The sequence below is a fragment of the Lissotriton vulgaris genome, chromosome 4_1 (assembly GCF_964263255.1).
Source record: "Lissotriton vulgaris chromosome 4_1, aLisVul1.2, whole genome shotgun sequence".
NCBI lineage: Eukaryota > Metazoa > Chordata > Amphibia > Caudata > Salamandridae > Lissotriton > Lissotriton vulgaris.
The window spans coordinates 1,037,983,881-1,038,010,769 of record NC_141691.1 but is presented as its reverse complement, the minus strand read 5'-3'; positions in this window follow the sequence as shown (position 1 = coordinate 1,038,010,769).

The window sequence follows — 26,889 nt, the reverse complement described above, 5'->3', positions numbered from 1 at the left end:
TCCATCGACCTGGTAAAACCACATCATGTGGCCGACCATAAACAGTATGCCAAGTGGACTCCAAAGATGTAGCAGAGGCCCTAATCTGGCTACTATCCAAGAGGTTCAAACTGAGAGACTCATCACCCTTGAAGAATCTGCAGTGCGAAAAGAAGGACTATGCAACAAAGCCATGGAACTTGTACCTCTTGAGACCCAAATGACAGTTCGTCAAGAAATGCCTGTCTACAATGAAATAGCATCTGACTATACAAATGTAACAAGTGACCGAGTGGTTCCAGCGATTTCAACGAATCCTGAAGCAATCCCTACAATTAACAGAACTGCCTCTGGCTATTTCATTAACTTTGATGCGTTTTCTAAGAATCCCAGCAAACCTGAAATGACGCCAGTAAAAAGAACTTTTAAAGAACAAGCAATAGACCTTTTTCATCACCTGGAAAAGACTTATCTGGTTTCACCATGGATTGAACTTTGGATTGTGTTGGGTGTACTTCTTCTTCTACTTTGGTTGACTCGTGCAATAACTTGGGGAATGCTGATAAATGGAAGATATGTTAAAAGGGACACAGCAAGTAAGAACATCAACTTGCTCCTTAAGCCACACAAATCATCACAGTGTGAACAAAGAGACTTGTCATCAGTGAACATCACAGCTGTTCCTATACCTGGTGGTATAGCTTGGGACAGAACTGATTATGGTATTTTCGGTCCGGCGGAGCTGTTAAAGATTCTACACCAGTTCAAGATTTCCTTGAATGACTTTCTTTCATCTAGTACCTTTTTTGGTAATTGGGACTTCAAGACTGTTAATAATATAATGTCAGACTTAGAAATGTCTGCAAAATTTACTAATCATGAATACTTAGAAGGTTCATCAGATTATGAGCAAATGTATTGTTATAATCACTATGGTCATCATTTCTTGCACACAACTGCAAATCCTAGAAATGTATTGAAATATAACCAATGGAAACATTGTCCTACACCACCAAAGGGAAGCTCAAAAACATTTTATCGCACATTTCCATACTTTTCAGGTTTTAATATTTCAAATCTAGAATCATTTTACTTAAAAATGGTAATAGGACAGTAATGAAAAGTATGTTGGCAAATACCAAGCAGATTTATTCTGCGTCCTTTTATGTTCAGCTGTCTTCGTTAGGTTTTGACTTTTGGAAAGACAACATTGAGACAAAAACTTTCTGGGGCACAAAAGACTGGCAGGCGTAGTGCTTAGAAGCTGTATTTAGAGCCTGCATCATCTCAGAGCAAATAATGTTTTTGAATGACACTGTCCAACAGACATCTTGTCTTGGGTTAGCCAAGATAAAAGATTTAAACAAACCGTCAGTACCTACACCTACACCTGATAGCAGTAACACTTCAGAGGGTGTGTTCGACGTACATACTATTTTGCTTCACAACTCAACAGATCCAGATTGGTAAAAATGGTTAATCTGGCCCACATACACAAATAACTGTCAACATAGATTCCTGATTAAACACAAGGGTCCACATTCACTAGGCCAGATCCAAGATATGTTCAGAGACAGCATCCAGGAATAGTAACAACATACAGTGTAGGGAAACTGTGCATTGAATGGCTGCACAAGTCTACACTAAAGGAAGTGAAACAGCATTTATCTTTACTTAAATATGGCGCTGATCTGAGGGACTTCTTACTAGGACCTACTAAACCGTGTCATAAACATTTTATATATGCCGGTATCTATGCTGCTTACGATGAAGCATGGAAGATTACGAAAGCAGAGACTGCAGAACGAGTACGAGAAATCGATCGTATTAATTTAGAGAAATCTCTCTCTGTAGTTGACAATGGGTTAACGGCTCTGTCGTCTAGGATATATTCTTTGGACAGCATAGTATCCTCTGCGATAGACATAATGGAACAGGACTTGGCCATGTTGCAACATGGTCAGTCGCAATTACGTTCTATAATGCTATTAGGCTGGATGTTGCAAAACCTTCGTTCAGGCTAAGTGCCTTGGCGTTTAATCAATACTACGTCACTGTTTTCAGAATTCAATCTCACTGATAAACAGATCAAACTGGCACAGATGGGAGCAGACTATACGGTGCTGAGCATTGAAAAACTGGAATGATTGCCATTTACAGTTGCTGAAAAGCCAGCCATTGAATGGATAATACACGGAACAATCACTCTGCCTGTCACAATTTTCCATTTTCAGTATAGCTTAAAACATATACCAGCAAGCATATATGAAAGGTTGGGTAAAGAATACATCAAGACATCCTGGGAATTACCATACACACACAAATGTTTGAGTGGGGGGAAAGAAGTTTTTCTTAGTAGTAAAAATTGTTGAAACACACTAAGCGGTTCTCTCCTTTGTCAGGTTATTAATTTACACGTGGCCTGCGAGGGTTCCTCTAACAACTTATCCTGCCACCTGCAAGGTTCACCAGCTGCAGTGATTGATCCAATTTTTAGGCAACTTTCTAATGGAAGTTACATTATGTTGAATCATCACAGCTGCTGTGGCATGTTGCCAGGTTTAGCCTATCTCGTAACTGTGTCATCCAGGGTCACTTGCTGTATGCAAGTATTGTTCTCAAAAACCAAGATAGACCGGGAGTCGCCGTTATGGCCTTCACTGAACATCTCTTCTATACGAATTGATACTTTAAGCAGAATGAAAGCCATTCTTTTACAGAAAACTGTGCCACTGACCTCGGCCAAAGAGACCTATGATCTGCAAGTCGCAAAGACTTCTGCAGAGATGCACACCCTATTAACTACAAATTGCCCTGCACATTTCTCAGAAATGTTAGGTCGTATCTTAAACATGTCTGATACACTTGGTATTGTACATTTATTTAAGACAGTTTTTTGGGGACTGTTAGCACCTTTTAAAGAAGTCCTAGGCATATTACCAAACTTTGTGCACTCTGTGTTTGGCGGATTGCCTCTCATTTTGGGACTCACTACAGGGATACTATTTTTGCTCCTACTGCTTCAATATGGCAAGCAAATCCATAGCAGACACTCAGATCACCGTGGAAAATACTCTACTGGCGATGAAGTGTCGTGAGCGCATAGTCCAAATTTTGGGATTTACTTGTTTAAGAGAATTGAATACCACATGGTTTATGTCATTCAGACCAATCTGGCAAGAGTGCATCTTACCTGTTCTACGATGCCTGCTATGCAGAGAAGAATGCGTGTTGGACATCTGTCTCACACTCCCATCAGTCATGCCAACGGATGATAATACTTTGCTTGGACCAGTGACGGCTCTTGCACTGTGTTGTCCCCAGCGGCTACCAATCCTGATGACGGCATTCATTGAGATCTCACAGATGCAAAATGCTGACGGTGAGGTATGAGAGGAAAGCGGCACACAGGTACCATCCAATTCAAACATTGCTAACGCAACCAACGCTGACGGCGATGCTTCACATCTATGTGCGATTAATCTTCTTAATGAGGTAATCCAACTCTCACCTACAATGGTAGACAAATTCTTTACAGACTTAGAAGATTTGATGTTTTCTCCACACAATAACACTGACTTTTGATTTGGCACGCAGTGTTCTGAGAGACTCTGAATTCGTCCTTCATTTTTTCAAAAAAAAAATCTAACTTTGGGACTCTTTTTTTCTATGATTCAACTTTTGTTTTTCCAAATTTGAAATTTTTCATTTTTTTGGCACAAAAGTAATCTGCTTAAAGTAGAACTATTCATAGAGAACTAGAATTCTTTGAAAACTTCCAGAGACAATATTTGACCGTGTCCACATTCAAACAGTTTATATAATCTGTAATGAAATGGTCTTGACTTTTTCTTCTGTAATTAAGAGCCATTTCATAAATGTATTTTCGTTATTCATTCGGATAGCATTTTCATAATGTCATCTATATGCTTTGAATGAAACATTGCTTTAAATCTGTACAGCACAAATGCTCTTTTCGTGTACAACCAGTAAAAAATGCATTTTTATGTATTTCGAGTGGGTTTTTAACACACCATGTTTAGATATGTTTTTATGTGTTTAGAACTCAGTAATGTCGTACATAAGAAAGTGGAGTGGGTGTTGTGTGGCGTTTTAAGCTGCGAGTTAATTTTCCCGATTCATGCCCTTATATAGGTACAATTTAGATTGCCCTTATGGATCTATGACAAAATATAAATACACAAAATATCGAAATACAAAAATATCGGAGCAATAATATCGATGTGAACAATATCGATATCCTATCTACAACAAGGTAAGTACTTAAATATCGAGAAAAAAAATATCGATGTCAAAAATATCGTTTTTTTAATTAAAAATAATATGTAAAATTTAGTTAAAAATACATAAAAATATAATAAACATAGTTAAAATTATTTTCTTTTATTTAAAATTAATAAAAAATACTTAATTTAATAAAACATTTATTAAACATATACATATAATATATACATACTTACTTGATAATTCGTTTTAATATTTATTGTAATAACTTATAAATAATTAAAAATATAAATTAAAAATTCATCTACACACTTACAATATTAACATAAATAAAATTAAACTAATTATGCAAAACAAATTAAAAATGTTTTATTTACTTTTAATATGCTTAACATTAATTATATAATGCATTAACTAAAACAATACAAAAATATTAAATAACAGACGGAATAAAATACTATTCCAACTACAAAAAAACAACAGTAAGGAAAATGATGGATAGGGTAGGGGTAAAAATGGCTATTCCCACTCCAAAGAGTGCAACAGTAGGGAAAGTGTTGGATAGCATAGGGGTAAAAATTACTATTCCCACTACAGAGAATGCAACAGTAAGGAAAGTGTTGGATAGCGTAGGGGTAACAATTACTATTCCCACTCCAGAGAGTGCAACAGTAGGGAAAGTATTGGATAGCGTAGGGGTAACAATTACTATTCCCACTCCAGAGAGTGCAACAGTAGGGGAAATGTTGGATAGAGTAAGGGTAGAAATTACTATTCCCGCTCCAGAGAGTGCAACAGTAGGGAATGTGTTGGATAGCATAGGGGTAACAATTACTATTCCCACTCCAGAGAGTGCAACAGTAGGGAAAGTGTTGGATAGCATAGGGGTAAAAACTACTATTCCCACTCCAAAGAGTGCAACAGTAGGGAAAGTGTTGGATAGCCTAGGGGTAAAAATTACTATTCCCAGTCCAGAGAGTGCAACAATAGGGGAAGTGTTGGATAGCGTAGGGGTAAAAATTACTATTCCCACTCCAGAGAGTGCAACAGTAGGGAAAGTGTTGGATAGCATAGGGGTAAAAATTACTTTTCCCACTCCAGAGAATGCAACAGTAAGGAAAGTGTTGGATAGCGTACGGGTAACAATTACTATTCCCACTCCAGAGAGTGCAACAGTAGGGAAAGTGTTGGATAGCATAGGAGTAACAATTACGATTCCCACTCTAGAGAGTGCAACAGTAGGGGAAATGTTGGATAGAGTAAGGGTAAAAATTACTATTCCCACTCCAGAGAGTGCAACAGTAGGGAAAGTGTTGGATAGCGTAGGGGTAACAATTACTTTTCCCACTCCAGAGAGTGGAACAGTAGGGAAAGTGTTGGATAGCGTAGGGGTAAACATTACTATTCCCACTCCAGAGAGTGCAACAGTAGGGAAAGTGTTGGATAGCGTAGAGGTAAAAATTACTATTCCCACTCCAGAGAGTGCAACAGTAGGGAAAGTGTTTGATTGCATAGGGGTAAAAATTACTATTCCCACTCCAGAGAGTGCAACAGTAGGGAAAGTGTTGCATAGCATAGGGGTAAAAATTACTATTTCCACTCCAGAGAGTGCAACAGTAGGGAAAGTGTTGGATAGCGTAGGGGTAAAAATGACTATTCCCATTCCAGAGAGTGCAACAGTAGGGAAAATGTTGGATAGTGTAGGGGTAAAAATTACTATTCCCACTCCAAAGAGTGCAAAAGTAGGGAAAGTGTTGGATAGCATAGAAGTTAAAAATAACATACTTATAAAAAATTATTAATATTTTAAATTATTTAAAAAATATATTTATTGAATAATCTATACTATTTACAAAAACCAATAAATAATTATTTAAAAAAATAATTACCAATTAATAATTAATATCCCAAAAATTAATTATCAATACCCAACTATATATTTAATAACTACTTAATTAAATATCAAATACTTAACACACTATTCCCCTATGAACGCACAACAAACACCAATAATAAAATAATACACTTAACATAAGTGTCAATTAATCAATTAATGAAAACTAATTATCAAATATAAAGAAATAATTCACAAATAATATTTGAATAACAATAATATAATTAGCTATAACAATGAATGAAAATAAATTATTAATTAATTATATTTAAATTACTTCCCACCCTATTCCCCTATAAACCCATAACCCGCTACAAACATAATTATCAATTAATCATTTAATTAACATAAATGATCAATTAATAAAAATTAATTACCAATTAATAAACCCGCTACAAACATAATTCTTAATTATTTAAAATAAATTACCAATTAATAAAAATGAATTGCCAATTAATAAACCCGCTACAAACATAATTATCAATTAATCAATTATTTAAAATAAATTACCAATTATTAAAAATTAATTACCAATTAATTTAAAAGATTTTATAATTCCTAAAAAATTAATAATTAATTTAGAATAATCAAATTACTTCCCACCCTATTCCCCTATAAACCCACAACCCGCTACAGTACTAAAATACAAAATGTACTTAAATTACATTAAAAAAATAGTACATATTAAATACATAATAATATACATAAAAATAATATAAAAATCTATATTAGTAACATCGATATTACTAATATCGATAATAATAACATCGATATTACTTACATCGATATTAACAAAATCGATATTACTTACCTCCGAAATTCTGTCCCTTCGATTTAAAAAAAAATTTGATATTACTTACCTTCTATATTTTGTCCCTTCAATATTAAAAAATCGATATTATGGTATACAGATATTAAAACTTCGATATTTTTTCTGCATACCGCCCTTATATAGCCATAGAAATCAGGCCCTTATTTAGGCATAGCCCATGCTAACCGAATACAGGCATGGCTACTTCCACCCTTATCAAATGTCACAACGACTTCTTGGAAAAATCAGCTGAAGCAGTCAGGGAATTCCCTTTGTCTGAATACTGATTTGTCCAAGAACTCAGTTACTTTACAAAGAACAACTATTCCCTAGGGGTTCTTTCTTGACGTTCATATGCCCAACTTTACGTCAAACTATTCCATTCCTAAACACCTTCAAGGTATATATATATATATATCTTCACTTGCTCTAGCAAGATACAGTGGTTCGGAGCAGCTCGAAGACCTACTTGCCTTACGCAGCTCGCTACAGCAAGTGCAGAAGAAAGCCAACTCTCCAGTTGACACACTGATCAGGAGGCTGCCCTTCTCCTGCTGAGAAATCAGCTCCAGTGTTTCCGGCTCCCCTTGCGGGGTGTTGGGAAATCGAGTCCAGAGACAGAGATACAAGGCCTCCTTCATTCTAAACAAGGCATAGAGCTGATTAGAACCTAGAGAAACCTTTGGTAGATTCTTGGCAAAAATGAATCCTATGCTACACAATACTTACTTCTTCCCTCGTACTAGACTTAGGTTATGTACATTGGGGTAGGCGTATTTTAGAAGCACCAGTTGAGTATTTTTAGTCAATGTTATTTATGTATGTATTTTTATATGGCTTAGAAACCATACAATGTTCTTACAGTATTATTTCATATTACTGTTTACGCTGTATGCATTATACTTTGCAGTCTGTATAATGATTGTAGCAGTGCACCTCTCTTGCATGAGAAAGAAGACTGTTCAATAAACCCTTTTTTATTGTAAGCGCCCATCTCACTATTTCTCTGCAACTCGGTAGAAATGAAGCATGCACGATTGACTGAGTGAAATACTTATCTATTGGTTCCATGACTCTGAGAGATATATTCTTATTCTTGGAAAACAAAGTTGTCATGTTTATGTCATTGTCAGACACTTCTTGTGTATTTGAGAAAGTTTCTAGTGACCTTTGAGTTAGCTGGCACACACACAATTAAGTTTAGTAAATTCGATAGAGACCTAGTTGACCTCAGTCCTACGTCAAATCTATAGGATATATTATTCCAATGCGCAGAGCACCCCTTGGGAATATAGGAACTATACTACAATATGTGGCAGAATTGTTTGGAAGGCCAGCAAAAAGGTACTAAGAGTCAAGTTCAGTTGGATACTCTGTGACTCCTGAACCTTTGTGCTGACATTACACATACATGAGTGAGCAGTACATATGTAGCAAGTGTGTAGTAGTAAGTCTCAGTGTGTAGTGATAAGCTAAGTGCTGGGTCCAGTGGAATGTATTTTGATGGCCCTGGTTTAGCATGAAATGAGATGGTGCGTAGTATACAATTTCCCTGGATTGAAGAGTGTAGACTGCATCTCAGGGGCTGGAGGGTGGAGACATAGAAATGAAGTGAGCGACTATGAAGAAAAGATTACCCACAAAATTTCTGTGAGGTTCTTGTTAGCAAAGGGCCCCTGAGTAGTGCTTCTTGTGTGACACAATAGAGTAGATTGTAGGATTGAAGCTAGCCTGGCTGATGAAGGGTGTTACCCAGAAACCGTTTACTGGATGCTTGTTTCTGGTTCAGGTAAGACCTGGCTTGGCAGTTCAGGCTGGACTGCTCCATGAGGCACAGGGTCAAGACTGATTTGCATATAGGTGGGTCTGAACTGAGGTGGCGAAGTGAGCTAAAGAATGATGATGGATTTAACCCAGATCTGTCACTGGGGGTAAGTGTCTGCAATGTTTCAGCGCTCCGTCCATCATCTCCTTGTGTTTGTTTAGGAGTGCGGGGTAGGCCAGAGGTTTCTCTTTTTATAAGGGACATCGTTTCTAAGGTGGGCCTTCCCCTTTGTGTACAACCTGATGACTGCTCAAGAAGGCTGATGACAGCCAGTCGATGCGACCTCCCGTTTAATGGCGTCCTTATTTCGGATATTGCTGCTTGGAGCTAGCATTATTGCTGCTGTTTTGAGATCAATCACCTAACGCAAAGGTTGTGTTTGAGCTACAGACAGAAAATGACATTTGAAAGAGAATCACCCCAACGTAGTTCTGAAACAGAAACAGTGGATCCACATTCCCTGTGATGCAAACCTGGCTGTAAGTGACAGAAAAAAATATAATGACCCTGAATCCCTGAGTGAAAGCTCCTAGCAACTGAGGTATATTCGTTTTTATTCTTCAAAAACAAACTCCTGCTTTAGGAAAATGTTTGAAAAGTTCGCCAAACAGCCATTATATCTGATGGTACTGTCTGTCAAACTTTCAATGTATAGACAAAAAGTGCCATGGCAGGATTTCCTGTTGGTACAGAGATTTGTAATAGAGCCGGAGGATAACTCTAAATCTGGCAGGCAAATGTCCCTAGGAATGGCAAAGGTATTGTCCTCCACCATCCTTATTAAGCTAACTCTGTCCACCAAACTCATAATGAGGCCTTTATTTTTTATTTCTTCTGTTATGAGATTGGAATGAAGCCTCTCAATTGCACTGTATTGGTGACGCAATAAGAGGCCCTATGCAACGGTTTGTATTTTGATAAGATCACTGTAAATATCAGATGGTACCATGTCACCAGTTGCGGCTGGCATGGATCCCGGGTGGGTAACAGTGGGGAGACGTGTGCGGGAAGGAGATTTGCTCAGGGAGGACGAGTGGGGGGTTAATTTAAAAATAATAATTAGAAAAAATTTAAACTTACCTTTCCGCCGGCTGGGTCCAGAGTTTTCACTGCTCCTGCTCTCCTGCAGGTAACTGGGATCCTTCCCCTAGGCCAATCACAATGCTGCAAGCAGCGTTGTGATTGGTCAGAATGCTGCCCAGCCAGTGGCCGGGAGGCCATGTTCTCCATGCAGGCTGCGTCACAGCCTGCATGTAGAAGGGCAGAGTCTACATGACTGGTTTGGGCGGCCCCAGAGGGACGATCAAACAGTCTTCATGCACTCAGGAGTGGGCACACCACTCCTCCCCTGCCCTGATTGCAGAGCATCCCCACCCACACTCCCCCTGCAACCAAACATAAAATGGTAATAAATAAAATGTATTGCCATTTAATGTTTCTGCTTCTCGCACTGCGAGAAATCAGTGTGGCGACGCTCCTCCACCTTAGTGAAGGAGCCACCCCTGCATGTCACTGGAATCCTTTGCTTTTACAAATCATTGATTTCAGTTGTTTTAGTCTAATTTGTTTAATTGAATCGACTCAAAATCAAAAATTCCCAAATGCACTGATTTGATGCAGAAAAAGAAGTGATATGATAGCATGGAGCCTTTTGGCAATCCTATATCTGGCTGTGGACATTCCCACGGCTTTGTGAGTAAGACAAGTACGTGGCTGTAGAAGAGTAAACAGCTTCAACTAGTCTTGCAAATGTTCTAATCATCCTCATCATTAGCCACCTCTCTGGGTAAGCTTAATGAAATAGTTGCATTTGTGGGGCATGAGACAGCTCTATAAAGGACCTTCCAAGTCTGTGTGCCATGGCCCATGGTGAAATGGTGTGGCATTCTGTGTCATGGCTATCACAATAACTTATAAAAATTCAAACATTTGGGACCTGTAGACCTAGGAGTTAGTGTTTGCATCTTGGCCAACTTTAACACTAAGGGCCTCAATTTTGCAACATCACAGAATTTAAAACCTCATAAGTGACTATCATTATGTACAAAAGCCCATTAACGTGTTGGAAAATTCTTTTGACTAGTAAAAGGACTATTGCAATTGTTTCCAAATTGCACATAGGATGTGTCGTGAAACAGGGTTACCCCTCCCAATTCCGATTTGGAAAGGAATTTGTTGATAGTTTATGGCTTCAGTTGTGGGTGCAGACCATTGATGAATTACCATTCCCAAGTTGGGGTGGCAACTAATTTGCAAAGGGAAAGGGATCCTCTAAGGATCCTTTTCCCTTTGCGAATCATGTTGGCAGCCTCAGGAAGGAGAAGGTGGTGGTGCAAATGATAACTTCTTTCTCCCACTGAAGTTTTCCGAAAGGGAACGCTATTTTTTTTAAAGTATCATTTATTAACATGTGCTGGAAAAAAACAAAGTTTCCATTTGGAATGTAGTTATATGGATGGTGGTGTGCTGTCCCTTGTAGACAATCATCCCTGGGATTATAGCAAACCACAGAGGTTTACAAATTGCTACATGCCTGATAAATATTAATTAGGCAGGTCATTCTGCAACCCCATACGATTCAGTATTTGTGAACTCACCTAATAGTACATATGTCAGTGTGCAAAATACTATTCCATTCCGCAAAAAGCCTGTGTGCAGATTGTGAACACTTTTTGCGAATTAAATATTACTGCACCCGGACCCTACATTGCATAAGGAGATGGATGATAATTGTGTTCACTCCTTGTTGGCAGTTCTTATTGGTGGTAAGTGCGTGTAGAATTCTGCACATGGCATAATAACACCAACTTTAAGCTGTTTAGGCCGCAGCCAGGTATACTGTGATGTTTCCTTGCTATTTGCACAGCTACTGACCAAGTTGTGAATACTATCTGCTATTTAGCCAGCCACCAAATGAATAATGAATTTTCTTTTCTATATGCAAGTTTACCATCACACAGCACTTTATTTCTGCAGTTTACCGAGGTGACGGGTAAATAGTGAAATTTCTATTTTACATGTCACCAGCCAACTAGTACATAATGTCTGTTAGCCACAGACCAGGTAAATAGTAAAGTTTATTTGCTGTTTGCACGACAGCTGGCCAAACAGTACATAACCTCTGCTATTTTGCCAGAGGCACTGTAAATAACGAAGTTTCCTTGTTATTTGCACGGTTGTCGGTCAGACAGTGCAGAATCTCTATTTAGCTAGCAGCCCGGGAAATAGAGAAGTTTCTCTGCTATTTTCAGTTCCATCAGACAAATAGTAAATACATTTCCACTATTTAGCCCGAGGGCAAATAAATAGCATATAAAATTCACTATTTCCATGGAGGAAGGCTAAATAGCCACTAGGCATTTGTGAGATGGAATTTAAGTGAGCCCCTTTGTTTTGTAAGTAAATTGAGAAGAAGACTTTGCAGGCTCGCAGTGATTTGGCCTCCGTTGGTGAGGACTCCTATGGGAATCACAACGCTACGTTTCAGTAGAGTATAACAAAGAAATAACGCAAACTTCATTTCACCAAAGGAAAGCGAAACATTTAAATACAATGTTAATTATTAAGTGACATTTAGAGTTGACAATTTCCAAACACAGAAACAACATCTGATCGAATCAGTCACATACTTTACTGAATACTCCAATATACAACCACCTATTTAGAATATTTATATGCTCCCTTGCTCACTTTTACAGCAGTACTCTTTGTGCCACAAGAAACGTATTTATCAATTTTATTGCATCGCAGAGACAGCATGGATTTATGGTCTATCTGTCCACTCCCTACCCGTGTTGCACTTCAATGTGTGTCTAACGCAATATGTTACTGTCAGTGATTAAAGCTGGCTAGGCAATTTTGTGAGCTGAAGTTTTTGTAAGTAGAATTGATGGTCGTTGGTACGTTTCAGCACTAATGAGCGAGCAGCTGCAAAGTTCACTCTGAAACCAAACGTGCCATAAGGTAACTTTGCAGCACAGGCGCTGCCAGAAGCGGAAATTCTAAAAACAAAAGAGAAAAAACATTGATAGATAACCTCACTTTCGTATACTGTAAAAAGAAAAATCAACATTGTTAAAATTCAACCATTGGAAACAATTATTTTGAGGCCTGAAGCATTGAACATATACAACATTGGAATTATATTCTTTGGCTTTTGCAATATGAACGCGTGTGCATTGTTACAAGTAGTTTTACAAGATGGGAAATTAACACTGTGTAACGAGGTTTATTGTGGGCCTATGTGTAACCGGTACATTAATTAAAAACAGAGAAAGGAAGTGAAAGCCGCAGGGTTTTTGTTTTTGCCAAAAGTGGAATTTCCTAAGTGGCCAGGATTAAAATATGATTTTTGGAAGAAATAAAATTACTGGGGGAGCTTCTTACCATGCTACATGATGGTCAAGAACCTATTTTCACGTGCTGGGTCCTATAATTTGTCCTTTCTGAGGGTCAACAACACAAAAGTATTTTGCCTTTTTTCAGAAAATTATTTTAGCTGGCTATAAAACTTCCGGCACTTTACCCTTGCTAACCAGTGGTAAAGTTTGTGTTCTCTTTCTTTCAACAGGGTGAAATTGGTATACACCTAATTGTTTTATTTAATTTGCCTATTAGTCCCTAGTATATCGTACCAAATTTACCCAGGGTGGGTAAATTAAATACTACTAGTGGACTGCATGAATCATTGTGCCATCCACTGCAGTGGCACCATAGAGCATGTCTTCAGGCCCATCAGTAGCCTGGCTGTGCATGTTTTAACTACGATTTCGACCTGTCAAAATAACCCGTTTTTGATAGGCCTAAACTTTCCTTTTAAATATTTATAAGGTTCAGAGGCCTTGTGGATGTGTTTGTTAACTTGCATTGCAGCATTGTGATTGACTATCGGGAGCCTGGGTGGCGGGTGCTTCCTGCTGGTTCCTGTATCCTGCTGGAACCAGAGTCAGGAAGGAGGAGAGGCAGCGTCAGGCTGCCCGTCACAGGTAAGTGGGTATATAAAAGCAAATCACCTCCCGACCCCCCTGCCCCGCCCCTCCCCACCACCCGAGTCCAGTAGCAGCCGCTACTGATAGTGATGTGATTCAAGATTGCCTGGACTGCAATTATGGTCCCAAAATACCGTAGCTGGTTTAAATAAAAAATGTTGCAGCATCCTTGGGATGTCCAGATTTATATCATGCTCCTCCGTTGCTAAACAAAGGGGATGGATTAAATGTCAAAGAGCTGTTCTTAAAGTCTGCTGCTGAAGCAAGGGAGAATGTTGCCCTGGACAAGCGGACTTCAAGAGTTTGCCTGATTCTTTAAACTAATGTCGGCCTTGAGCACTTTTCTCTTCCTAGCTAGAAAGTAGTGGAAGAGATTTTTTCTCACTAAGTTTCATCTGGGTGCCATTTGACGTAGGCTATGTTGGGTCCTTTTTAAAAAATGCCCTGTATCTGAAAGTAACGTTGAACTCTTAAACAACATCATTAAAAAGTATAAAGTATAACGATGATGGTATTAGCTGTATGAATGGGATGCATTAGATGATTTTGATGTAGTAGTTTTTAAAACTTGATGTTCTTATGAATTACATTTGTATTATTATTGTTTTTTAATAATATTAGATTTTTTTGTGTTTTGTGGATTGTAAAATTCAATTTGTTCTTTTATGATTATTAAATAATAATTTAATATAGAATGTTCATTCATTCATATTTAAAACCACCCTTAAGTAGGCCTTATTGCCCACAGGGCACAGTGCATGGTATGTAAAAGTAGGACTAACCATGAAAATGATCTCAAAGCTATTTTCACTGTAGAAGGGCTGGCTGTTCCGTGGGAAGGATTTCGAAAATCCAAATGAAGTTACAGGGCTGTCTAAACAAGAGATAAAGAATTTTATTTTATTTATTTTATTTTATATGCTTATAGAGCGCCAGACTAGACCCCCGAAGGGGTATCTCCGCGCTATGACTGCAGATGGAAATGAGAGTAAAAATGTGTCCAGGGATAGAATGACAATTAATAGCTGGGAAACAGATGGGTTTTTAAGTTTTTTCTAAACATCATGTGGTTGGTGATTGACCTCAGCATGAACGGCAGTGAGTTCCATAGGGTAGGTCCGGTGTGGGCCAGTGCACGGCCACCTTGTCTGGTTTTCTTAATTCTGGGTATTTTGAGTAATTGCTGATTGCTGGAGCGCAAAGAGCGTCCTGAGATGTAGGGCTGAAAGATGTCTATGAAATACTTTTTTGACCCATAAGAAGGAGTGCAGACTGAGATCTGTAGGGAAGCAAACAGCAAACTTGATGTTCTTATGAATTACATTTGTATTATTATTGTTTTTTAATAATATTAGATTTATTTGTGTTTTGTGGATTGTAAAATTCAATTTGTTCTTTTATGATTATTAAATAATAATTTAATATAGAATGTTCATTCATTCATATTTAAAACCACCCTTAAGTAGGCCTTATTGCCCACAGGGCACAGTGCATGGTATGTAAAAGTAGGACTAACCATGAAAATGATCTCAAAGCTATTTTCACTGTAGAAGGGCTGGCTGTTCCGTGGGAAGGATTTCGAAAATCCAAATGAAGTTACAGGGCTGTCTAAACAAGAGATAAAGAATACTTTTTTAACCCATAAGAAGGAGTGCAGACTGAGATCTGTAGGGAAGCAAACAGCATACCAGTTTTACCATTTGTACATAGATTTTAATGGTTTTCAACCCTATCTATCCCTAGTTTACGAGACCCTCACACCGCTATGTTTTAACAAGAATGAGACTAGATCTTGCCCACCATTTAGTAGCGTTTCCTAGTATGAAACAGCGACCAGTCTCTCCTTGTCCATGTGATGGACACACTAAACAAAAAACCTTGCACTGTCTCCTTTTATGTGATTTGTATCTGAACTTCCGAATTGCTTTTTAAAAAAAAAATATAACATCATAACCACTGCAGTTTACACTAAGAGAGCCTGAGATTTGTTTTTATGCTGCAACATTTATTTTAAAGTCAATTCATGCAAGGAAAAGTATGGTGTTTTAACGTTTTATGAACTGTGATTATACTTTTTCGTCTTTTATGAAGTTGTAACTGGATTTTTATTATTGTGTATGTATTTATTTGCTTTTATGGTTGCTACTCTTTAACCGAATAAAGCTTATTGAATCGATTTGGAATAGAATATTATGTTTAATTAATGTTATATCCACTAATGAAACAGATATAAATTACATGTTTGGACTTTTTGAAATATGTATTATAAGCCCAATTCACTGGTGAAGTCGGATTTGTAATAAATATTTGGAATGATGATTTTTAAAAAGTCACATTTTCCCTGCCTGAAGTCCCTGCAATAGAAAATCACAATTTCTAGCTCCCTTCTGCCAGCAAGTAATTAGCATTTCAATGGGCATGAATGAGGTGTGAACTTGCTCCCAGGACAGGGACAGAAGTCCTTTGGTGTGGGGAGGTGTTCTTCTGCCCCTGACAGGATTACCTGGGAACTGGGTTCAATGACTTAATTAACTGCATAGAGACCTATCCTGTCACAATCAGCTATAGCTAAAACCCAGGCCTGCACCCTTTTTTATACTTCCAGCTAGAGTGGCCTCCATAAGATGGGCCACATGTTGACAGCACAGTGTCAGATCCTGCTGGAATTTCAAGACCTGCTTGACAGGTCAGCTGGGTTTTTCATTCGACATTGGGGGTTGACTTCAAAAGAGGGAAACAGAATGTCAATGCAATGGGTTCCTCTAGCCAGTAGGGGGTGCTATTTTTGTTGCATATAGCAATCTTTGTGTGGCTTTTGACCTGGTTCCTGCAGGTATTATCTGGGATCGGAATTCCTAGTAAGTTGTTAAACATGACTGTGCTGTTCCATGAGGAGACCTTTGCAAGGCTTCTCTGTGGTGTAAATAGTGAAGTAACCTGGCTGTGTTCTGGCTCCCACACTTTTTTGTTTAGAAACTCTAGCAATATTTTGACCAATTGTGCCTATGACTGCCTATGCTAGTGTTTCAGAAAGTTCCTGTTCTTTTTTTTTTGCTGATGATAATCTCCTGCTGGTCAGAACTAGGGTTGGCTTACAAACCCTTGTGTAAAGATTGTGTCTGTTTTGTTCCTTGTATGGCCTGGAACATAATGCTTTTAAAACAAAGCCAAAATCATATTGTAAGGGGAAGAGGTTGAAGGGCACAATAAGCTTGGGAAGAGAGGTTTTTGAAAGGGGCCAGGAACTTGATTAATTGGGGATCCTTTGGCTGATTCAGGATCATGGGACCCTCTGTTTCTTAAAAGCTTGGGTAATCCTTTCATTTGCCTAAGAGGCCTCTTGGTACCCAATTCTTCCTGGAGATTTCTAAAGCACAACCAACGGGTGCCGCTTTATATGGTGCAGAATTATGAGGCTCCTGTCCACGGGTCCATTGGGCACTAGTGAGAACACTTTTATCAGAGCCGTACCAGGGTTGGGTAGAGGTACCTCTTTAGCACCCCTCAGAACAGACCGTGACCGTAAGCCCATCTTTGAGTTGGCCACTTTAAGGCTGTTACCTTACTGGGTTCACATTTGGGGTACGGAAGAATTGTTACCATTTAGAGAGGGGCATGCAGACATTCTAAACCCAATGGTATAAGAAGATCAAGTGGCTGGTCCATGTTAAAAAATTCATTAAGTTATGATTCGGGCCTACTTTCTCTTTGGGAATATCCTTCATCTATCCTATCCACTGGGGTCAGTGTGGTTAAATCAATATATTGGGAGAGTGTTGTTGTTCACAATGAATAACTTAGTTCAATGGGTAGCGTCACAAGACATTTTTTATTGTCTATGTCTGTGCCTAAGGCTGGAAATTTCTAAACTACATCTCACTGGCACATACTCGCTCACTTTTTTTGCAGTTTAGGGACTGGAGTTTGCGAACTGCTGTATATAGATCTTAAGGTTCTGCAAAGCTTGGGCCTACTTTGTGCCATTCATGTATGCTCTTTGACGAAACTTAGGAACACTTGCTATTTTTCTGTCCAAGATGTGCCAGACCTGGTGCTAGGAGTATTGCACCTTTAAGTCATCTTTTGGACTTGACAAATCAAATAAATGCACTCAGAATTTGAGAAAATGATTCTACCAGTGTGATAGTGACCTTTGTATCCAAATATGTCTTTGAGGCCTGGTCTATTAGACATAGTGTCCACTTGACTACCAAAGATCAGTATCTACTCAGGGATTATTTTGCACTTGTATTAATGCACTTGCTGGTTAATGTATTGTTTTATGTTTGATCTGTCAACAAACCTAAAAGTTGAATGCCAAAACAATTTGTGTGTGTATCCACTGTCTGAATGACAAAACCTCAGGTCTGTAATACCAGGCTTCTGTCCCTGAGTTTGTTGGGGGTACAAGAACTGCCTAAAACTGGAGGAGTTTGGTACTAGATTTGTAAAGACACTATGATTACCATAGTACACTCTCCACACACACCCACACACACATCCAGCCCTCCAAATTCAAGTCTGGTGTGGCCAAATACATTAGCCATGGGTCTGGAACCTGATGGGCACCCATGGGGTTAGGATGTAATCTTCCAGAAGCCACTAGCATGATCCAATACAAACCCAGTTTTCAATAGGGCTGTTGGAAGGTTTTGTGGCCCTTTAGCTTAACAGGTCAGTCAACTGACCCTTGGAGTCCACTGCTATGTCCTGGGTACAAGTGGGAGCAGTTCCAGCCCCTGCAGTCCCTCTCTTCAGGTTCAACAGCAGGCACAGTCTCCTTCTGACTTCCACAAGTACAGATTTATTCTGAAGAAGGTATCCAGGGGTGCCACATCAATGCCTGCCACTAGCTTGTGGGTAGTAGAGAATCTCTGACTAATAGGGAAAAGGTTCTTAGGTGTAACCCAATCCTCTTTGACATAATTTCCTCAGGGTTTAGCCCTAAAGAATCACACAGTGTGCTGTCCTGCCAAAATCCAACATAGAAGAAACTTTTTTCCTATTGTAGAGTTCTGGGCATACCCCTGAGGGAAATTAAAAGGTTCTCTTGCAAACCTGTTCTCAAGCAGCCGCCCCCTCCACTGGGATTGGTGCCATTCTGACTTCCTGGTGGAAGACTTCCTAGACCATAGATACTCACAAACATTTTCGGAGGGTCTGCAAAGTATAGTTTGTGGTGACCCCTAGGGCCGCATTGATAATAACAGGATGGGAGTGGGGCTTTGTGGGCCGTTAAATGTTGCAGGATACTTTGCTAGTTTCTTTTCCTTTCCTTCAGTTAGCTTGAAAATAAGCTCTTCCCCATTTATTTAACATCTTTCTGATGTTAGTGCTCTTTGAAATTAACAGCAGCATAGTGCTGCTGTTAACCAGGCGGCCACATCTGAAGGTCAGGAGCGCTGCAGGTGGCCCTGGGCCATACTTAGAGTATCACTGTCCTGGACAATACAGAGTGCAGGTCTAGGTACAAGTTACATCTGACTGTGACCGGTGATGCCCCTTTGAAACTTGTGTAGTTGGTGGTCACATCAAACTAGCTGGCCTGTCAGTACGAGGTCACACCTCCTCCCACTCAAGGCCTTTTTTATCACTATTCCGAAACCCCTTCACACCTCCTTGCAGGGGTTCAGCAGGCCGCTAGGTGACAGTTGTGCATTATCTCTAAAACAGCTTCTGGAATCTTTAAGCAGAAAAATAGTGACATTGTAAAGTCATTATTTCTGAAATAGTTAGGCAAAATTAGACTAGGCTTCTGTGACCGGTCTAGAGTCATACTTTACATGGTCACTTTAGTCAACACAGGAAGTACTGCAGTCCGCTATTGCCATTTAACTAACTGGCCTGGGAGCACGGGGTACCATATACTAGGGTTGTATAGGTAGGTTAAAGGTGCTAATCAGGCATTTTAACCAATTCAGCAAGTGTTTTGAGGGACAGAGCACATGCTCTGGGCTGTTGAGCTGGGTCCCAGTGTACATAGTCCAAAAACCCACAGAATCAGTCAAAACAATGGGGGGAATTGCTGCCAATTGTTGAATAGTCTAACAAGTGATAGACAAAAAAATCTATCAGGGGCGGGTGCAATCTATCATGATCCAGATCTGTAATACAATTAAAGTTGCCTCCCACAGGTATATTTTGCATAATAAATAATGCAAATTTCCTTAATAATTCCATGAGAACCCTTCCTGGTCCGCAATTGGAGCATAAACCCCCACTATAGTCAAGTCAAGTCGAGCCAGGTGACCCGACCCCACCACATAACGTCCACCTGGGTCACGCAATTAATTTGTTATTTGGAAAGGTACTCTTGGACGATGGTCTATAATTGACCCTGCTATATTTTGCCTAAGGCCTTCCTTTCAGAAGTAGCAAGGTGGGTCTCCTACAAAAGTGCATTGTGCGTTCCCCATCTTTCTAGGTATGAATAGACTTTATATAGCGTTAAATCATCCTATTTAGTCCCCACACACTCTAATAGAATTATACGTCAAGGAGGCCGCCATATCTTTTCCAAACCAGGAGAAGTGAGAAATCTGATTCCCATCTACTGGGGTGCATCTCCCATGGTATCCACCCACCCATATATAGTGCAATAGGGACCTTTGGACATCCTAACCTACAAAAACTAAACTTTACTCCCCAACCCCAGGGCAAGAACAAACACACTCCCCACCCAAACTGAATAATGAACCCCTTCCAGACCACTACATGTAAGGGGTTGCACCTATACACTCGCCTCACTGCTGGCCTTCCCACCACCTATGCCCTGTTCAGAATGTAAGAGCCCAAAAATAAATCATACAATATATGCACACAATTCAGGATGTAGGAGCCCACAAATAAATCACAATATATATGTGCACCTTTACACTGGTTTGCTTCAATATTTCAAAAGCTATCACTAGAAGTGCCTGGCGTGACATATAGGAGGACCACCTTTGAGTCAGAAATTGAAGGAGAGGATTCATACATTTCTGTTTTGCTCTCATCATCAGTATTTAGGGAAATGGAGGGTAATCTCGCCCCATTTAGTCCTGCCCTTTTCTTTACCACTCTTTTCTGCTCTTGACGAGCCTGTAGTGCAAAAGTGGTAGCTTCTACCCTCTTCTCCCTGCTTTTAGGAGGTCAACTAGCAGAAACCTTCTTGTTTTTGGAAGGGACCCCCTCTTCCCGGGGGAGAAGATCTAACCATTCGGAAAGCAGTTGTGAGAAGCAAAAGAACAGAGTCTCCTGGTCATAAGCAACACAAAGCCTAGCCGAGAACAGCATAGGGTAGAAGATTTTCTTGTCTCGGAGATGCCTCTTAGTTTCAGCAAAAGAAGCCCTTTGCTTTTGAACATCCATGGTAAAATTTGAAGCACTCTCTATGATGCGAAGTAGCATACCCAATAACCAATAACAAGATAGTGAGACTGAAATATTCCTCAGTTTTGATCTAGTTGTATTTGACACTTTCTCAAAGCAATGATTAAAGGGGGCTGATCTAAAGTAATCAATGTCAGACCTACAGCAGTTGTCCTACATATACTGGACCTTATCTACAAGAAAGTTACTCATCACTGCTTCACAAGCCATTTAGCTGCACCACACTGAATCACTTTCAAATCACTGGGATGCATCATATTTACAATAAAATGTCACATCCCTATGCTTTCCTCTGCACTGGTGCTCAATTGACTGCCATGCGCCAACGCAGGCACCCTGGCACCATGGTGCAAGGGTGTCTGCGTTTTAGGGGAGATTGTTTATGTGCAGGCAGGGACACCTTCCTGCACAAAAACAATCACGAGAGGTGACATTCTCTTTCTATGTGTGCTGTAGAATGCAGCACGCATACAAAGAAGAAAAACAATGCCTCCCCTGGGGAGTCGTAACATTCTAACGCATTCCCAGGTTTATGAAAGGTTGTAAATCCGGCAATGCTGGAAAACCCAAGGGTGTTGTGTGGGAACACCCATAGCAACAACCATAGCACACCCTCTTTCACACAAAGTGCTGCGTGAAAAAGAGATGTATTTAGAAGGATATGGAAAGCCACGTAGATGGGCTTAATGTGTCCTTGTAAATATGGGCAGCAAAACGTACAACTGGTGCGTCACAAAAAGTGATGCACCAGCGGCTTAAGGGGCTTGTAAATATGCACCACTTTATTTTTTCAATACAAACCGTCTTTGGCTGCACCAGAACTATAAAACATTAGGAAAGCCAATAGGGTCTGACTTTATTATGGTAATGTATTGAAATCATAGGGTAGCGCAAAGGTGTATGTGCAATTTGCTTCTGTCTGTTGTTCCTATGTATGTTCCCTGACTTTTAAAAATTTGATAACAAGACTTTATTACACAAAAGAAGTACACACATTGCAGACCCTCATAAGGCATCCCCCTAAAGTTACTGCTGTTTTCCGTGTTCCACCCACCCCCACCCCCCTGAGCTCACGCATCTGCAGTGCTCCCCCGTAATATGTCAACCATTTCCCCCATATCTTCTGGTGTTACGGGGGGCACCCTCGAGCCAGGTAAATCAGCACCTCCACCAAGGCAGCAAGGTCCATGCCCGACCTTCATTCTCTCAGAGGTGGGGCGTCTGTTGACTCAAGTATTAAAAGATATTTGAAGATTTGGCTTGGAAGTTCGGTCTGAACCGCTCCCATGAGGCACATGGTCAAGACTGATTTGCATATGGCTGGGTCTGAACTGGAGTGGCGAAGTGAGCTAAAGAACAATGATGGATTCAACCCAGATCTGTGACTGGGGGGAGTGTCTGAAAAGTCTCAGTGCTCCGTTTATCCTCCCCTTGTGTTTGCTTTGTTTGCCCTAAGTTGGCAGGGTATGCCCAGACGTGGGCCCCTTGCTCACTTTGCCACTGGATTCAAGCTAGCCTGGCTGATGAGGGGTGTTACCCCGAAAGCAGTCCCAGGATGCTTGTTTCCGGTCCAGGGAAGATCTGGCTTGGCAGTTTGGTCTGGACTATTCCCATGAGGCACAGGGTCAAGACTGATTTGCATATGGCTGGGTCTGAACTGGGGTGGCGAAGTGAGCTAAATAACGATGATGGATTCAACCCAGATCTGTGACTGGAGGTGAGCGTCTGAAAAGTTTCAGGACCACGGTCATTATCGCCTTGTGTTTGCTTTGTTCGACTCTAATATTTAGCCATGTATCTTTTTGCCAGTATTGTGCCCTGTCCCTCCAAGGCTTGTTCTACTCTGAGTATTGGGACTCAGAGAAAGACCTCAAGCTTCTGGCCCAAAACCCCAGAGAAAGTCGCAAATACGGACAGCCATTTTTTCTGATTGTTAGGGCACCTCCATACCATGCGATAAAAGTCACCTGTGTCCGCATGGCATATAGTGTAAGCTGCATCTGGAATTTTGTGGGCTTTCCATAAATGTTGGGGTGTGTTGTAAGTACAATGTAAGTATTTCAATTGGACAAGGCACAGCTGCACTGAAATGGTGAGGGTTTGAGGGGCCAAGCAAGCCTCCCTCCATTTCATCTCTTCCAGCAGGCCCAGCCATCCCCCCAAAACTCCTTTAAAGGTAATAATGTACAAGAGATTGAGAGTGATTAACCACAGCTCTGTAGATATGGGAGATGCCTCCCTTGGTCAGTGGGCCCATGAGTAGCCATGCCTACAAAGGGTTATGATCCAGTGGTCCAGGAAGTGCCTCTCTGTGCCTGGAAAATGCCTGTGAAAGATAGAGGTAACAGAACATTGTGATTTATGGAGGTAAAACTCTGTTTGGAGGTCTTGGTAGTATTTCATATGGTCACTCTCCCAGATATCACCCAGCTGTGATATGCCGTTATTGTCCCATCCCTGTAAGCCCTCAAGGCATGTCACCCATTCCAGCCATCTGCCCACCCATAGAGAAGTCTCCAGCGTCACTCGCTGGTCCCACCCCATCCATTGTAGGGCGACCCACCAGGCCCAAAAGACCACTCTAGTGATCTCTGGGAAAGCCCGAGGATCAGCATGTCATACAGCATAGTCATGAGGTTATTAAAGTCTGCCAATGATACCTCCATCCTAAATAAGGGATCTACCCAGGAGTGATTTAGACCAATTCAGCCTAGTCCCCATGCTCCTCCAAAGGCATTGAGGATGGATATGAGGCGGGGTCTGGTCTCCGCCAGCCTTGACCTGAATAAGAGTATCTGATCGGCATACAGAGCAATTCTATCCTCCAGTGCCATCCCCCAGTCAAATCCCGGTACTTGGGCATTACATCATATCCACAATGCTAGAGGCTCTATTGCCATGGCAAAGAGGAGGGGGGACAGGGAACATTCCTGCCTGTCATCCTGTTGGATTGGGTATTTGTGGTAAAGAACTCTGATCACCTACACCTGTGCTTGCGGCCTGGTGTTTAAGGTTCAGACATAGAACAGGAACCTTTTCGCTAGGCCCTCCCAGGAAAAGGCCCATCTAATGAGTCGAAAGCCTTCTCAAAATCGGGGAGTATCAATGCTGTGGTGCAGTGTAAATCTTTGAATCTAGCAAGGGCAAAGTGAACCCTGTGGATGCTGAGTCTGGTGCTGTGTCGGGGGATAAAACCACAGTGGTTCCCATTGACCAATCTGCTGAGCACATGTGCCAAATGTCTTGCCAACATTTCAGTGTACAGTTTAACCTTTGTGCTGATAAAGGAGATATATCATTAAGAGGTGCACTGATCAAGGGGCTTGCTGGGTTTCAATAATACCACTTTAGTGGCCAACTCTATTTCAAGTGGGATATGGCCATGATCTACCGCCTCCTGAGGCATCCCAGGATGGGGGTAACATGTATTTTCACAGCCTGTGGAGCAATTCTGCGGGAACCCATCTGGGGGTTTTGCCCGAGTTGAGATCCGAGAGGAAGGTGTTTAGCTCCTTCTCCATCAGGTGAGGTTCAAGAGCCTCTTTTTCAGTGGGGGATAGCTTTGGTAGTGGGAGATATGTGAGTAATGGGCTAAGTGTCTCACATGGGGGGGTGAGGCCTCACAGTGTAGAGGGACTGAAAGTAGACATTAAAGGAGCTGACCACAGCAGGACCGGTCATGACACATGTGCCGCAAAGGTTAATTTTATTGGGAAAGAGCTTGCCCAACTTGTCCCCCCACTCGTACAATCTCCAGGCAGAGGCTTCCCAACATGTGCTGGCTTCATCCAGACACAGTTGATGCAGGTCATCCCTCTCCACAGCCAGGCGACAGCTCAGTAGCTCAAAAAATTTGCCCCCATTGTGGTCGAGTCCTAGAACCAATGTCTTCAACTGCGTTATTTGGGCCTGTCTCGCGGGCCCGACTTGAAATACGAGAATGAGTGATCCCCCACATAGCAGCCTTAAATGGCTCCCAAAGCATCCTTGGTGAGTTCACAGTCCCCCGGTTGATATCGAGAAAGTCCTTTAGGTCCATCTCCAGGTCCTGGTGAGCTGTCGGTCAATGAGGAACCACGTTTGTCATTCTCCTTCCTAGTGTCTCCTAACTGAAAGGTGAATGATGTGTGGTCTGATATACCTCTAGTGAGGATGCAGCAGCTGGCTATGGTTAAAAGTTTATGTGAGACAATGAATCAGGTGCCGCCACAGCATGTGTGTATTCCCATGCTCTGTGATTGTAGTTTCACCAGCTGCCACAAAGCACTAGGCTTGATGTCCAGCTGGCCAGCCGTCTGCCTTTCCCTAGAGTCTGCTTGGGGAATGGTAATTGACTCAGTGCGACTTGTCACTTCAGCTCAATACGTGCCTAGGAAGGGACAATCCCAGAGTATGTTTTTAAAGTCAGCTGCTGCAGAGGAGCTTCTAGTGCAGGAGTCTGAAGTCCCGGGAAATATTCTGTTGATGCAAGCACGATGAAGGTAAACTTTGTGTGGTATATAAAGTTGTATAAGCTTCAGCCTAGCAGTACAAGAGACATCCTGCAGGAATTCCAGTACTCTAGCCATGGAGGCTAAAAAGTTCCATCAGGCCTGGGAACTACAGGAGGTGACCATCTTGGAATAGGTCATTATCCCAGCCTGCTCCCAAAAACCTAGCTGGGGGCCCTTAAGTGTCTCACAGGTTTGGGTGGGCCCAATGATGGTATCGCAAAGGCATTAGGGGTGGCGGGTTCGGTAATCTGTGTACCCCATGCCAAGCAGCACTGTATCACTTAGAGAAGGTGATGAAGATCCGTGCCAAGGGCCACTCTGGGGGCTGAAAGCATCAGAATGTTTCCAAGGGGAAACTGTGATCTAACAGCCCATCTCATTCAGAGAAGGCCGTATCAGCCATCTGGCTAGCCATTGGAGCTGCGTTGCCAGATAGTAATATTCTAAATTAGGGGCACCAAGCTCCGACCAGTCAGCCAAGAGGCATAGCTCGAATAGAGTCACATATTCGAAAGACCCGTGCAAAACAAAAATCCCATAGAAGTCCGCCCAGGTCTTGGAAAAATGTCCACATAAGGAAGACCGGGAGATTGGCAAATTGATATAAGAAGCGAGGCAGCACCAACATTTTGGCCGCTGTTATTCACCCCATTATAGACAATGAAAGAGTCCACCAGTGTTATATGGCCCTTAGGGACATTGTCGATATTGCTAAGTTAGGATGAGCTCTGCTGCCATGATGCTGCTTTTGCGCCCGTTACTACATGTTTTTATTTTTGCAATGAGTCTGTTTATGCCTTTCACTTGAGAACAGTCTGCTTTTCACGTTCTCTGCTGAGTTCTTGGAGTTTAGTCTGAACACGTTGTACAAGGTCGATAAAAAATGCCCCTTGTTATTCTGTTATGGTCAGTCCCTAGCACCTAGACATAACATGCTAAACACAGCTGCAATGCTGGAGACTAGTGCTTTGATATTAAGGGGATGTGTGTTTTTTTAACACACAATTGGAGAAAGCCTTTCCATGGAGAAGAGCTATGCTGTTCCTATGATGTAAACTTTACATCCAGGCTTTAAGGTATGTGGTCTGCTGTCAAAGATCACAGATCTTCTTTCACATAAATATACTTTTTCCAGTCAAGTGAAGGGTGATTAGGCCTTATAATCCGTTTTCCACTGTCTTTATATAATGACTTCCCCCTATGTACTCTATGGAATTGTAACAATTTTGCTGCTGGTAGTGGCTCGTATACTGTATCATAGAGCACGATAGTTAAAATAAACA